The sequence below is a fragment of the Lissotriton helveticus genome, chromosome 2_1 (assembly GCF_964261635.1).
Source record: "Lissotriton helveticus chromosome 2_1, aLisHel1.1, whole genome shotgun sequence".
NCBI lineage: Eukaryota > Metazoa > Chordata > Amphibia > Caudata > Salamandridae > Lissotriton > Lissotriton helveticus.
Window position 1 is genome coordinate 373,767,150 of NC_136059.1, and position 12,967 is coordinate 373,780,116.

General features: G+C 45.8%; 1 protein-coding gene across 3 annotated transcripts in view; it reads right to left on the reverse strand.

Moving 5' to 3' along the window:
* The window catches only part of FYB1 (FYN binding protein 1), a 710,353-nt gene that overhangs the window by 680,303 nt on the left and 17,083 nt on the right, over positions 1-12,967 (reverse strand). The window lies entirely within an intron of this gene.

The window sequence follows — 12,967 nt, forward strand, 5'->3', positions numbered from 1 at the left end:
ATAGATCTGTATTCTCTAGACCCTTAGCTATTTGTATAGCTTCTTCCGAGGTAGAGTATTTAATAAGCAGTTTCTCTTGTACCCTTTTGTTGTTAGTACACCTAACAATTTGATCACGTATAAGTGAGTCTCCTAGATTCTCAAACTGGCATGTTAAAGACAGCGCCTTAACGCAGCTATGTAGATTGCAATATCTTCATCATTTTTTTTAACACTGCCTCTCTAATACTGTATTAATCTTGGCAATAAATCTTTTCTCTAACATTTGCATGCTCATATCGTAAACATTGGTTGGTTGCCCATTTCTTATTCCTAGGGATATTTCAGGTAAGTCTTCATATAAACGACACCCCTCAACACCTAAGTGATGAAGCAAAATTGCTTGTTTGCGAATAGGACCATACTTATCTGCCCCTGTTGCTAAAATGTAGGTTAAAACTATTTTTTTCCATTCCTTACAGGGTATGGCAGGTTACACCGGAGGTCACAAGAAAGGAAGGAGGGGCTGCTAACCCTTGATCAGCCATTAACCACTTGGGCGCGGTCGCGATTTTGCACCTGTGCAGCCGTTTTAATGAGTGGGCGGGTTCATGACGGACCCCAGCCGTCATTAGCGCATGCCCACCGTGATGCATGACGGCCGGGGGCCGTCATCAGCATGGAAGGGGTTCAACAGAATTAATATTATAATTCAATGTTAATAACCTGAAAGGATAACAATGTTAAAGAAAATAATTAATTAAAATAACAAATTACTGTCATGGAGAGTTCCTTGAAATATCTTGAAGAACACCAGTACTTGAATTGATGAGCCTTCTTGCAAATTACTTCGAGATTCACTTAAAAAATGTCGATAAGAAATCATAACATGGAACAGCTCCCTTTAGATTTGTTGAGGCGTTGACGATGTTGTTATGACAATTGTTGCAGCACAAAACGGCAAATTATTTTTTAAGTTTTGCCGAGGACGACATCGATCTTGTTTGTGTAGGAAGAGTTTTTCGTTCTATTTTGTAAGGAAATTGGTGTAACTGTGGTGTAACTGCTTTCCGACCAATCAAAATGGCCGAACGGCACAGGTCACGTCCTTGACCTCATGCTCCTTGTACATGCAGTATTTACTTTCAGCAGGCTATTTGGCACATTGGGCACAGCGCGTGTAGAGCGTTACCAGGATACCGCGGCATTCAGAAGATGAAGACTCCTACAGATTTTGTTCGTTACGAGTTTCACAAGATGCGGCGTAACGGTAAACACTTACTTGTCTTCAAAAGCCTCCAATTTGCGCACAAGTTGGAAATTTTAACGCGTTTTCAATAATTTACTTCACAGCACACAAAGTTTGTTTCCTTTACTTTTCTTGTTTTCTGTTTCTCACGATGCACCAGGTTCACTCTTAAAGTGCATAAAGCAAATAATTCACAGCACAGTATGAAGCAGTTAAAAGCATTATCTTCGCACAGGAATAAAAAAAGTCAATGTAAGAAGCAAATCAAATGCCCAGAACAAATGTAAAAGTAGAATTTCCTCTAGTTAGTCGATAATTATTTTAGAATAGTAGTAGAATAAAAGAATATCCATTAGATACAAAGTACATACCAGTAGAAAAGCATCTCGTAATATTCTTGAAATTCTTGAATATTTGAAATGTATACCAAATCCAGGTATCATCCAGGGGTTGAGGTTCTTGATGTCTGTCCCCTGCACAGACTATGACCCTCGTCGCCAATGTAAAGATGTCTCTAACACAGGAAATACGTTGGTACTCTTTATTGGTAGTACAAAGATAACAAGACCTCCAGCTACATCTCCAGCTCCAATGTCTCATCTGCTCCACTTCAAAGAACAACATTCCATTAACCTAGCAACAGCTTAACATTCTACTATGAGTAAATCCCCATACACACCTTTTAGTGAAGTTGATTTTTAAATTACAGGTCTGAAAATGCCACTTTTAGAAAGTTGCAAAAAATTAAGTTGATGGACAGAATGCAAAACAATGTCATACATTTGCTCCAGTTACGAGATCTGTGCCTAAATCCATCGTTTATTTGCTCACCATGCCATTCCAGTTTGAACCCAGCCATATGCAAATCAGTGTTGACTTTGTGCCTCATGGGAACAGTCCTGCCTGAACTGCCAAGCCAGGTCCTCCCTGGACTGGAAACAAGCATCCAAGTACTGGTTTCGGGGTTTCAACCCTCTTCAGCCAGGATAGCTTGATTCCAGTGGCAAGCAGAGCATGGGACCCACGTCTGGGCATACCCGTTCCACTCGGGGTGACATATGCAAAAACAACAGTTGATGCACAGAATGCAGAACAATGTCATACATTCACCCCAGTACAGCGATCTGGGCCAAAATCCATCGTTTTTTTGCTCACCATGCCTTGCCAATTTGAACCCAGCCATATGCAAATCAGTCTTGCCCCTGTGCCTCGTGGGAACAGTCCAGCCTGAACTGCCAAGCCAGGTCCTCCCTGGACTGTACTCAAGCTATCCTGGCTGAAGAGGGGTGATTGGAGGGAAGCGGACACACCTCCTTTCCGGCCCGACCTGACCTCCGGATGGTTTGACTTCCGGGGAGGAGGGCGGAGCTCAGATCTTTCAAGCGCCTGGCCAGCTACTTAATCTCATGCTGGGCCGGACGCGCAGCAGAGCGTGAGGTGAGAGGAGCCCTCACTTTACATTCCTTGGCACAACTTTTAAACCCTGACTATTTTTATTGTTTTTATCCACATTTGGGGTTTTATCTTCAGAACCTTCTTTTTAATTAACTTAGGCTTCAGCCTTAGCCGGCACTTGTTACCTGCACTGGATTTGCATTTTGCACATTTGTCTAACGTTTTCTTACTGTGTTTTATAAGGGCTTGCACTGTCACTTTCTGCTTCCCCGTCCAATGCCGGCATTTTGCCGTTTGATTGGAGAGAAGCAGACACACCCCCTTTCCGTCCGGACCTGACCTTCGGATGCTTTGACTTCCGGGGAGGAGGGCGGATCTCAGATCTTTCACACGCCCGGCCAGCTACTTAATCTCATGCTGGACTGGAGGCGCAGCATGACATTACATTTCTTGGCACAACTTTTAAACCCTGACTATTTTTATTGTTTTTATCCGCATTTGGGGTTTGAGCTTCAGAACCTTCTTTTTAATTAACTTAGGCTTCAGCCATAGTGCGCACTTGTTACCTGCAATGAACTTGCATTTTGCACATTTTTCTAGCGTTTTCTTACTGTGTTTTCTGCTTGCACTGTCAGTTTCCGCTTCCCCGGTCCAACGCCGGCATTTTTCTCTTTAATTGGAGGGAAGCGGACACACCCCCTTTCGGGCCCAATGTGACCTCCGGATGGTTTGACTTCCGGGGAGGAGGGCGGAGCTCAGATCTTTCACGCCGGCGCGCCAAAGGCAAGCCCGTCTGCGCCCATCTGCGCCAAGGCTGGGACAGGGGCGGGAAATGCTGCCCAAACTCCCACAAAATTTGTGTACACATCAGAGGCTCTTAAGCATCTCAATAGCAGGGGACACTGTAAATGTTTATTACCACCGGATAAAATAATGGGGGCCTGCTCATGCTACTATTGCAGGACTAACCTTTCCATAGAAGGGTTGGCAGAGAAGGGGGTCTGGCCATCATCCAACGGGACACGTTTATGTGTACTTATTTTGATGTAGATAAAATCAAAGGAGCAGAAAGTCTTGGCTTTTCTCTCTCCCTTAATGCCACCATTCTTTCTCAGGAGCCATGATTTACCGTCCCCCAGGTCAGAGCACCACCTTTACAGATTCACTTGGGGATACCTTGAGTCATCTCTTGCTTAAATATGCCAAATTCACTCTGTTAGGTGATTTTATTCTCCACTTAGAAGGCAGAACTGATCCGGGAACAGATAACTTTCTTCAAACCATAGAACTCCTCTCACTGCACCAACTGGTGAAGGGTTCAACACACCAGGTTGGCCATACCTTGGATGGGGTCTGTTCTAATTTGGCCTGGTTATCGGTCGACATCCCCGCCCCGCAGTTATGGTCAGACCATTTCTATGTCCCCCTTGCACTTAGAATCCCTCAGAAGATCCACCTTGACAAGTCATCCTCCGAACCCCAACGAGGGCACAAATGGACATAATTAGCTGGTAATCCCAAGTTAGCAACCTTGGCCCTGGCCAATACCCCTGCTTTGACAGGGAACACAGAGCTCGATTCATGCCTTTTCACTCTTGGATAACCAATGTATACACAGAAGTTACTCCTCCAGAGAAGCCTGGCAAGCATAGGAAACTAAAAACTCAGAAGGCCCCTTGGTTTGCGCCCATGTTGGCACAAGCAGATTTTCTATGTAGAAATCACGAGCGGCAATGGAGAAAATTGTATAACGCTGAACATAAAATAGCATTCAAAAAGAGTAGAAAGCTCTATCATCATCAAATTAAATTGGCTAAAAAAATATATTACACTAATAAAATACTGGAAGCTAATCAAGACCAAACAGTTATCTTTTCGGTAGTGAAGTCATTTACAAACCCCAAAGGGGAACAGAAAGAGCTTCCCTCCTAGCAAAATCTGTGTGATAATATCTCAGTATTTTCCGAGGAAAACATTTAAAAAATTCAAAAAGAATTTCCAGTTACTCCTGCTAATGATCAGGATTTCATTCTGGATCAAGTTCCAATGGACGTCGCCTGCTCTATTCGAATCTTTGAACCAGTTTCACTAGAGCAGACACAAAACGGAAATCCTCCGTCAAGGTGGCTAAGAATTTTGGAGTACAATTTGATACAACACTCTCTTTCCTCCCACATGCCACAGCTGAAGCAGGGACATGCTTCAGCCTTATCAAATCGCAAATGTTTTTTCTTCAATTTTCTCCCACTAGCCGCAAGGAAATCAGTGGCAGTGGCCCTGATTCTCTCGCGCTTAGATTATTGTAACAGCCTTCTCGCAGGAGCTAATAAAGCAATTCTAAAGAAGTTACAGGTGGTGCAGCACGCGGTGGCACGGCTAGTGTTCAAACTCCCACGAAGATCCTCGGCATCTGCAGCATTAAAAAGTCTTCACTGGCTTCCGGTACACAAGAGAATCCTTTATAAAATTCTCCTGATCACCTATAGAGCCAGGCTCAACTTGGGACTTAAGTATCTTGCAGCACGATTTGCTCCATACACCACAACTAGGTCTTTTAGGTCATCATCAGCGAAGCTGCTCTTACCCCCACTTTCAAGTATAAATTGAAAGGAGGAAAGACAGTGGCCTTCCTCAGGACCAAAGCCTGGAATTTACTTCCACCTCACCTAAGGCTACTTAAATCAGAAATTCAATTCAGGAAGGCTCTGAAGAGTTGGGTATTTATTGCCCCAGACAAATTATGCCTCTCTCTTATTTGGTATCTTCACCGCCCACTCTCACCTCCAACCAAGTCAGCGCATGATACTCCTCACGGAGTGACGGCGCTTTACAAGTACCAAATTACATAACATTACATAAAATATAGTTTGGTGATTAGCATGGTACACGGTCTTTGCAGCGGGAATATTACCCCTTTGCACTACTTCATCATGAGTGGAAACTGCCACTGGACAAAAGATCTCTCTCCAGCAGGAACATTAATCACCAGAGCTACTGTGACATTTGTATTGTTGCCTGAAAACTGTTGGACACACAAGGAACTCTGCAGCAGGTGCTTTTTAAACCTGTGTTAGTTCTAAACATGGTGCCTGCTGAGGGCAGTACCAGCTATGATGGCAACGGTCTCATCACCCTACAGTCAACCGTGGTTGTGGAAAGTGAATGACATGAAGAAAGTGTAAAATGACATGAAGAGAGTACAACATGGACAACAGAGGGAGTAGGGTGAAAAGCAAATGGGTGAGAGGGACAGAGCAACATGGAGCTTGGGGGAAGAAGCACAAAGACGGGGAAACCATGGGGGGGCATTCACTGATGTGTGCATCACAGAGCAAAGTACAGGAAAAGCACAAAGGCACAAGGAGCAACATGGAGTGCAGGGGGAAGAAGTACACAAAAGAGAGAGAGAGGAAACACATGCACTCCGGTGCAGTGGTTAACCGACATGAAAGAAGTAGAACTTGACAAGCAAGTAGGGGAAGGATTTAAGGAATCCATATATGCTCCAGGGTAGGAACAAACACCAGAAGAGGAAGTCAAACCCACACAAGCTAAGAAATAGTATGCAATCAAATGAGTGTGACAATAAATCTATCAATCAGGAAGTTCTTATATGACTCCGTATGCCTCCCGCAAGTCCCTGGTTCATCACGGAGTGCCACCGGGGTCGTCTATTAGTCCTATTCTTTTTAATATATATCTGCGGCCCCTGATCCCTATCATAAAATCTTATGGGATCGACTTGATCAATTATGCCGACGACACCCAATTAGTGTTCTCCCTGGAAGGGAAACATGTGGTGTCTATGGATACCTTTCAGGAATGTATGGGTCGGGTCTCCAGCTGGCTCAATGCAAACTCTCTGCAATCTAATGAGAAGAAAATGGAGGTAGTCTACTGCTCGACTGCCAAACTGAATCAGCAACCTCTGTGTGAGCTCAGGTTTTCCGCGGGGACCTATCCTTTTGTCCCAGTTAAAACAGTGCGTAATTTGGGAGTACTGTTTGATGAAAATCTTCAAATGGTATCGCCAACTAATAAAACAATCAGCGTATGCTTTGCCTTGCTAAAAGCACTTAGACAGATCCTCCCTCCCCTACCTAATGAGGCTAGACCCTTGGTGGTGAGGAGCATAATCTTGTGCAGAATGGATTACTGCAATTCCCTATATTTAGGTGCCCCATTATACATCTTACAGGGGCTGCAAAGATCCAGTCTTTAGCGGCTAAGCTGGCACTCAACAGACCACGCAGTTCCTCTATCACAATGGCTTTGAGAGATCTCCATTGGCTGCCGATAAGGGACAGAGTTACCTTTAAGTCACTGTGCATTGTATACAGAGCACTGCACAGTATGGGCCCCCTATCAATGCAGGAAAGATTTACATGGTATAAGCCCACTAGGCTCCTTGCTTCTCCAGTGTTAGTCTGGCAACAACTACCAGATTCAAGAAATCCAGGATGGGAGGCAGGGCTTTCAGTACAGTAGCATCCCGCTTGTGGAATGAGCTGCCCCAGAACATCAGGCAAGCCAACTCTCTGATGTGCTACAGAAAGAGTTTAAAGACCTGGCTAGTCGCTAAAATCTGAGACTCCTGTGCCCTATACTCAGCCCTGCTTTCTGCCGTTTCCATCTAATTAGGTTTCCTAAAAAAAAGCGCCAGGATTCCCGTAGGGTGGCAGCCTGCGCTATATAAGTGCAATATACAATACAATACAATACAATAGTGTGGTGTGTCACCTCGGGGGATCCCCAAGTGCCTGGGTTCTACTCTTGGTCGAAGAACCAGTTCTTGAGCCTTCTTCTTGGAGGAATGGGCCGGTGGTCAAGTGGAAGGGGGAGGACATTCCAGGACTTTGCGGCATGTAGGAGAAGGAAAGACCTCAGCAGTGGCTCCGTCGGATGTGGCGGGTTTCGGCCTGGGCACTGTAGGCGGAGCGGAATCCTTTAGAAGCCTGGTGTGGGTGGGGATCCAGTAGAAGATCGTGCAGAGCAAGCGGTGGGTGTGAAAGCATGAGCCAGAGACGCTGTTGACTTGCCTCTTCATAGTTAGCTCACTGTCGAGGATGATTCCAAGGTTTTGTGCATGCACGGGGGCCACCAGGAGTCATTGCAGGGGGAGGGGTTGCGTCCAAAGGTGAGTTGCGCTTCAGGCAGATGACCCACATCCAGTCTGCTAGTCGGACATGGTTTTCTGGAAGTTGGTTCTGGCGGTGTTGTTGTAGTTTGTGACGAAGAGGATGAGCTAGATGTCATTGGAGTCGGATATGACGTTGAGTCCGTGGGTGTGGCGATGTTGGCGAGATGTGTCATGTACACATTGAAAAGGGTGGGGCTAAGGGAGGAGCACTGGGGAACCCCACAGATGATGTTCTTGAGGTCAGAGGAGAAGGGAGGAAGGTGGATTATCTGGTTTGACCGTGGAGAAAGGAGGAGATCCAGTTGAAAGTATTGTGTTGGATGCCTAGGTTGCGAAGTTTGGTGAAGGGGTTTGACTTCTGAGTTTTTCCAGGCTGTGGGGACTGTGGTTGTCTTAATGGAGCTGTGAGGGCTTTGGTGAGGTGGGAGATGATTTCTTCTCTCCCTAGGTTGTAGATGTGGTGAGAGCAGGGGTCCATGGATGAGCCGGAGTGGATTGTCATCATGATGGTGTAGGTGTCTTAGGTGCAGAGCTGGTTCCAGTCGGTGAGTTGTGGGGCATTGCTAGTGTCAATGTAGGCATGAAGATGGTTGAGGCTGGAGGGCTGTGGGGTCAAAGTTACTGTAGATGTCCGAGATCTTCTAGTGGAAGAAGTCAGCTAGGGAGTCGCAGAGTGCCTGGGAGGGGTGAATGGTGGTCTCTGTGGTGATGGGTGGCAGAATTCCCTGCCAATGGAGAAGAGATCTTTGGTTTGGTTGGATCTGGCTTCCATGAGGTCATTGAGGCTGGTTTTCTTGGCTTCTTTCAGTTTGTGGTGGTAGTTGCTGAGGGCCGATCTGAAGGTGTTGTGGTTCAGGGGGTTCCTGCTGGAACATCAGCATCTCTCCAGTGCTCTGCAGCGGAATTTGAGGTTCTGAAGTTCAGGGGTGAACCAGCTAGCTCCTTTGACGGGTTTGTCCTTGTAGGAGTCTTTCATGGGGGCAATGGGGTCTGCGGCGGCAGAGATCCACTGAGAGAGGTTTTGGGTTTGGAGTTTGATGTTGTCAGTGGGGACAGGTAAGGTATCTTTGAGGGCAGAGATCCAGTTATTTTCTGTTACTCCAATCCATTTCCTGCGGGTTGGGAGGGGGGTTTGGTTGGAGAGTGTGCTATGCCGGTAGGGGTGAAGTGAATGCTGCTGTAGTCGGTCCAGGTCAATATGGTGGGGTGGGAGAGTTTGACTCTTGAGGAGAAGATCGGATCTAAGGTGTTTCCGGCATTGTGCATGGGGATGGAGACTAGATGAGAAGTGCGAGGTTGTCCACATTTTCCAGGAGTGTGGTTGAGTTGGTGTACTTGGGGTCCTCTAGATGCAAATTCAGGTATCCCTGGAAGATGTAGTGTTCAGAGTCGATATTGAGGGGGCTATGAAGTCGGCAATGGCCTTGCAGCCAGCAAATGGTAAGCAAAGTGCAGGCGCTAAGCCCACTGTAAGCTGACAATACATCTTGCAACAGACAGCACATACACTGTCTAGTAGGTGTGACCTAAAAAGACAGTACGAATCTGTTCACCGTATTGTCTGAATAGCTCCCAAAATAAAGTCACTGGAATTATGAAGCAATGAAGAAAAACATGTTATACATTATGATAACTAAATTATAAAGCAAAGAAAAGGCAAATAATATGATGAGAGAAGACACATTATGAGGCATATTCTGTGATGAATATTATTATCTAGCTATATTGATATTTTAACACAAATCAACACCAAATTTATCGGAATGCTCTAGAAAACTTAGAGCTTCTTAAGAAAATTAAATAAATTGAAAATGGGAAAACATGAATGTCCCGGCCCTTTGCACTTTCCAGACTAAAGTAGTTTGTGTATAACATATACGATGCTCATCTCAGCTGAAAAGAACCCTACGTGTACGGGTTTCACAGTAAAAGGCGTATTTTGGCCCTGGCCAAAAAATACGTTTGGCCCAGGGCTCCTAAAATCTTAAGGATTTAGGGAGCCCTGGGCCATACATATTTTGGGGGCCCTGTTTGGAACACCTTTGAATTTATGATACAATTTCAGCTCTTTCGTGCCCTCTTTGGCCAGGTCACTGACACTGCACAGGCACACTAGTGCAAATTCTAAATGTGTTTACATCTTACATTCAGAGATAGTGACATGTTTTCAATATTGTAACACAGCAGCAGCTCACTAACATTATTGCAAATAACTTCAGTGACACCCTCTCATTTCTCATATTTGAGATCCTCTTTTGATCTAAAAGAACCTTTTTTTAATTGATGTTGCATGAAACATAAACACAACATTTCTCTGCAAAATGTCTGTAATAGATTCAATCAATCAATCAATCAATCAATCAATCAAGGGGTTTGTAAAGCGCAATACTCACCCATGAGGTTTCTCAAGGCGCAAGAAGGGGAGGCAGCTCCGGATCAGCCGTGGCAAAGGATCAGTTGAAGAGCCAGGTCTTTAGGCCCTTCTTGAAGGTTTGCAGGGTTGGGGAGCGTCTGATGTTCACGGGGAGCTTGTTCCAGGTATTGGCTGTGATGTAGGAGAAGGCTCTCCCACCTGTTCTGCTTCTGTGGATGTGGGGGACCTCTGCCAGGGTGAGGTCGGCAGAGCGGAGGTTCCTCTTGGGTATGTGGAAGGATACTCTTTCGTTGAGGTATTTAGGTGCCGATGTTGTTGAGGAATTTGTAGGCGTGGGTGAGGAGCTTGAAGGTGACCCTCTTCTCGACGGGGAGGCAGTAGAGGTCTCGCAGGTGTTGGGTCATGTGTTCGTGTCGCGGGGACCCGAGGACGAGTCTGGCAGCAGTGTTCTGGATGGTCTGGAGTCTGCGTAGTAGGGTTCTGTTGATCCCGGCGTATAGGGCATTGCCGTAATCTAATCTGCTGGTTATGAGCGCACATTCTCACACATCACGCATCACCCACATTAAAAAATAAATTAAAGGAAAACGGTATGTAAAACAATCTCTCTAAGAATTACTCAAAGTCACCAGGGCAAGACTCTGCAGAAAAGAGCTGGCTCTTTGAGGGGACCCCCTGAAAGGCTGGGGCCCTGGGCCAAAGCCCACTTTGCCCATGCCTTAAAATGTCTCTGGTAAAATGTGTGCCTCTTTTAAGCATTAGATTCCAGTTATGTTTCGGGTATTCTGTTTCGGGTTTGCTCTCTGTTCACATTATATAGACTCTGGAAACAATTCTTTCCATTAGGAAAAAGCACTGCAGAACCGTGTTGTATGTTTATCATATATGCCAATCAATAGGAGACTCTGCAGGATTTAAGTAGTCATACACGAAAGAGAGATGCCACATGTTTGATATTGTTTTAAATGCCGATTTTAAATTACCTTCTTGAAATAATGGTTGATTTGAGAACAAAGTCTGTAATGAAAACGTGAGTTTTTGCACATTCTGGTATGGAATTGACTCTGCAGACTTTGTTTTAACAACTGATTCATTTGTTTAAACTAGAAATGACACGTGTTTTGCTACTAAGTATGCGCAACATGTTTTGTTACCAAGTGCAGCCTATGCACCAGCGGTTGACCTGTGTGCAGATGGGACAAGAGTATTTTCGTAGGTTGTATTACACTTATGATGAATCTGTATTTTCCAAGTTATTGTTACAGTTCTGTTTCAGCTGCTTTGCAAATGTATCCCAATGATACAGCTCACTACTCCTTCAGGTTGGTGCTCTGTGCTTTACTCAGAGTCACATGATCTTCAAACATGATGAGAATGGCTCAGTCAAACGGGGTGTGTGCAGCTCACGAGTGACAACATACTATTGGTAGTCAGATGTCCCTCCAACTCTGAAAGTATCTAAAGTGTGACCCTCTATTATGAGTGAGGGACATTGAGAGTTATTAAGGCCCCCACACACTTTGACACCTTCTCCTATCCCCATGACCCGAGTGAATAAGGACATTACTGATGGCCCGTTACCAGGGCCGGCTTTAGATTTGGTGGTGCCCTGTTGCACTTTTGGCGCCCCCACGTTCCATGACTGCCTCCTGAGATTCTCTCACTACCACCTGCAAAAGTTCCCCTCATCTCTCCTATCAAAAGTTATTGCTAAATATAGCGCCCCCCTGAGGCCACAACGCCTCCTCCACAGGTCAGTGCCCAGTGCAGCCGCACCAGTCGCACTGCCCTAAATTCGGCCCATCCCGTTACAAAGGGTCTCCCTACTACTCTGTTCTTTTTTTTCATTGTTTTCATGGTGTTTGTCTCTCTTCCCCCAAAGCATCAGATATGCTCCTCTTGACCAGAGCCTGCTGACCCCCTGAGATCAATTAAGGCACCTCCCCATAATTTGTAGACCTCTGGGTTCGGGGGGGGGGGGGTGTTAGCAGACTTACTGCTCGTATGCTATCATCAGGCGTTAACAACTGTTAATTGTCCCCCACCGTTTGGCTCAGGTGTATAGTTGTGGGGCAGGTCATTAACAGCAGTTAATGCCCCCTGCAGAAAGACTGGTAATAGGATTTTGCTTCAGAAAACTTTGGGGGTCATAAAGACGACAGTCAGACTTCAGTTCCGTCCGTCATCGTATCGTATTTGGGACTGCCCGCCTACAAGGCGGCGGTCCCACAGGCCAAATTAGGAAGCAACAGTCACCATAGCACTTGCAGTGACCATGTTTTGTATTGCAGCAGGTGCTGCGCTCTGCAGCAGCCGCTGCAAGACAAAACAGACACATCCCTGCACTATGTAGCAGGCACCATGTGGTGCCTGCCACATGGTGGAGTGATATTTAGGGGGCACCATAGATCCCCCCCCCAGGGCCTATGTCCCCGGCCCAGGGGCTTAGGGGGCCCGATACTGGCGCCCAAATCTGTTTCCACCTGAAGGTTTGACTGCAGCAGAACGACCGGCAGAAAGGAATATTGTAATCCCCACGGTGGTGCCTGATGCCACCAGTCAGGGAATACAGGGAGGGAGGTCTGACAAAATGCCATAATAATATGGTGGACAGAGATCTCTGGTTAGATGGTCGAAGGACTACCACTGACAGCCTGTCGGTGGCGATCCTTCGGCCATCGTAATGAGGCCCAATGTCAAGGAACCTTCATCCTGTAGATACTAACCCAAAAGCAGCTTTATTTACTTGCAGTGCTCCAAAGAAATGCACAGAACAAGTATTATATGAATATTTGTGAAAGTAACAAAAGTAAACTCTTCACGGACAGTG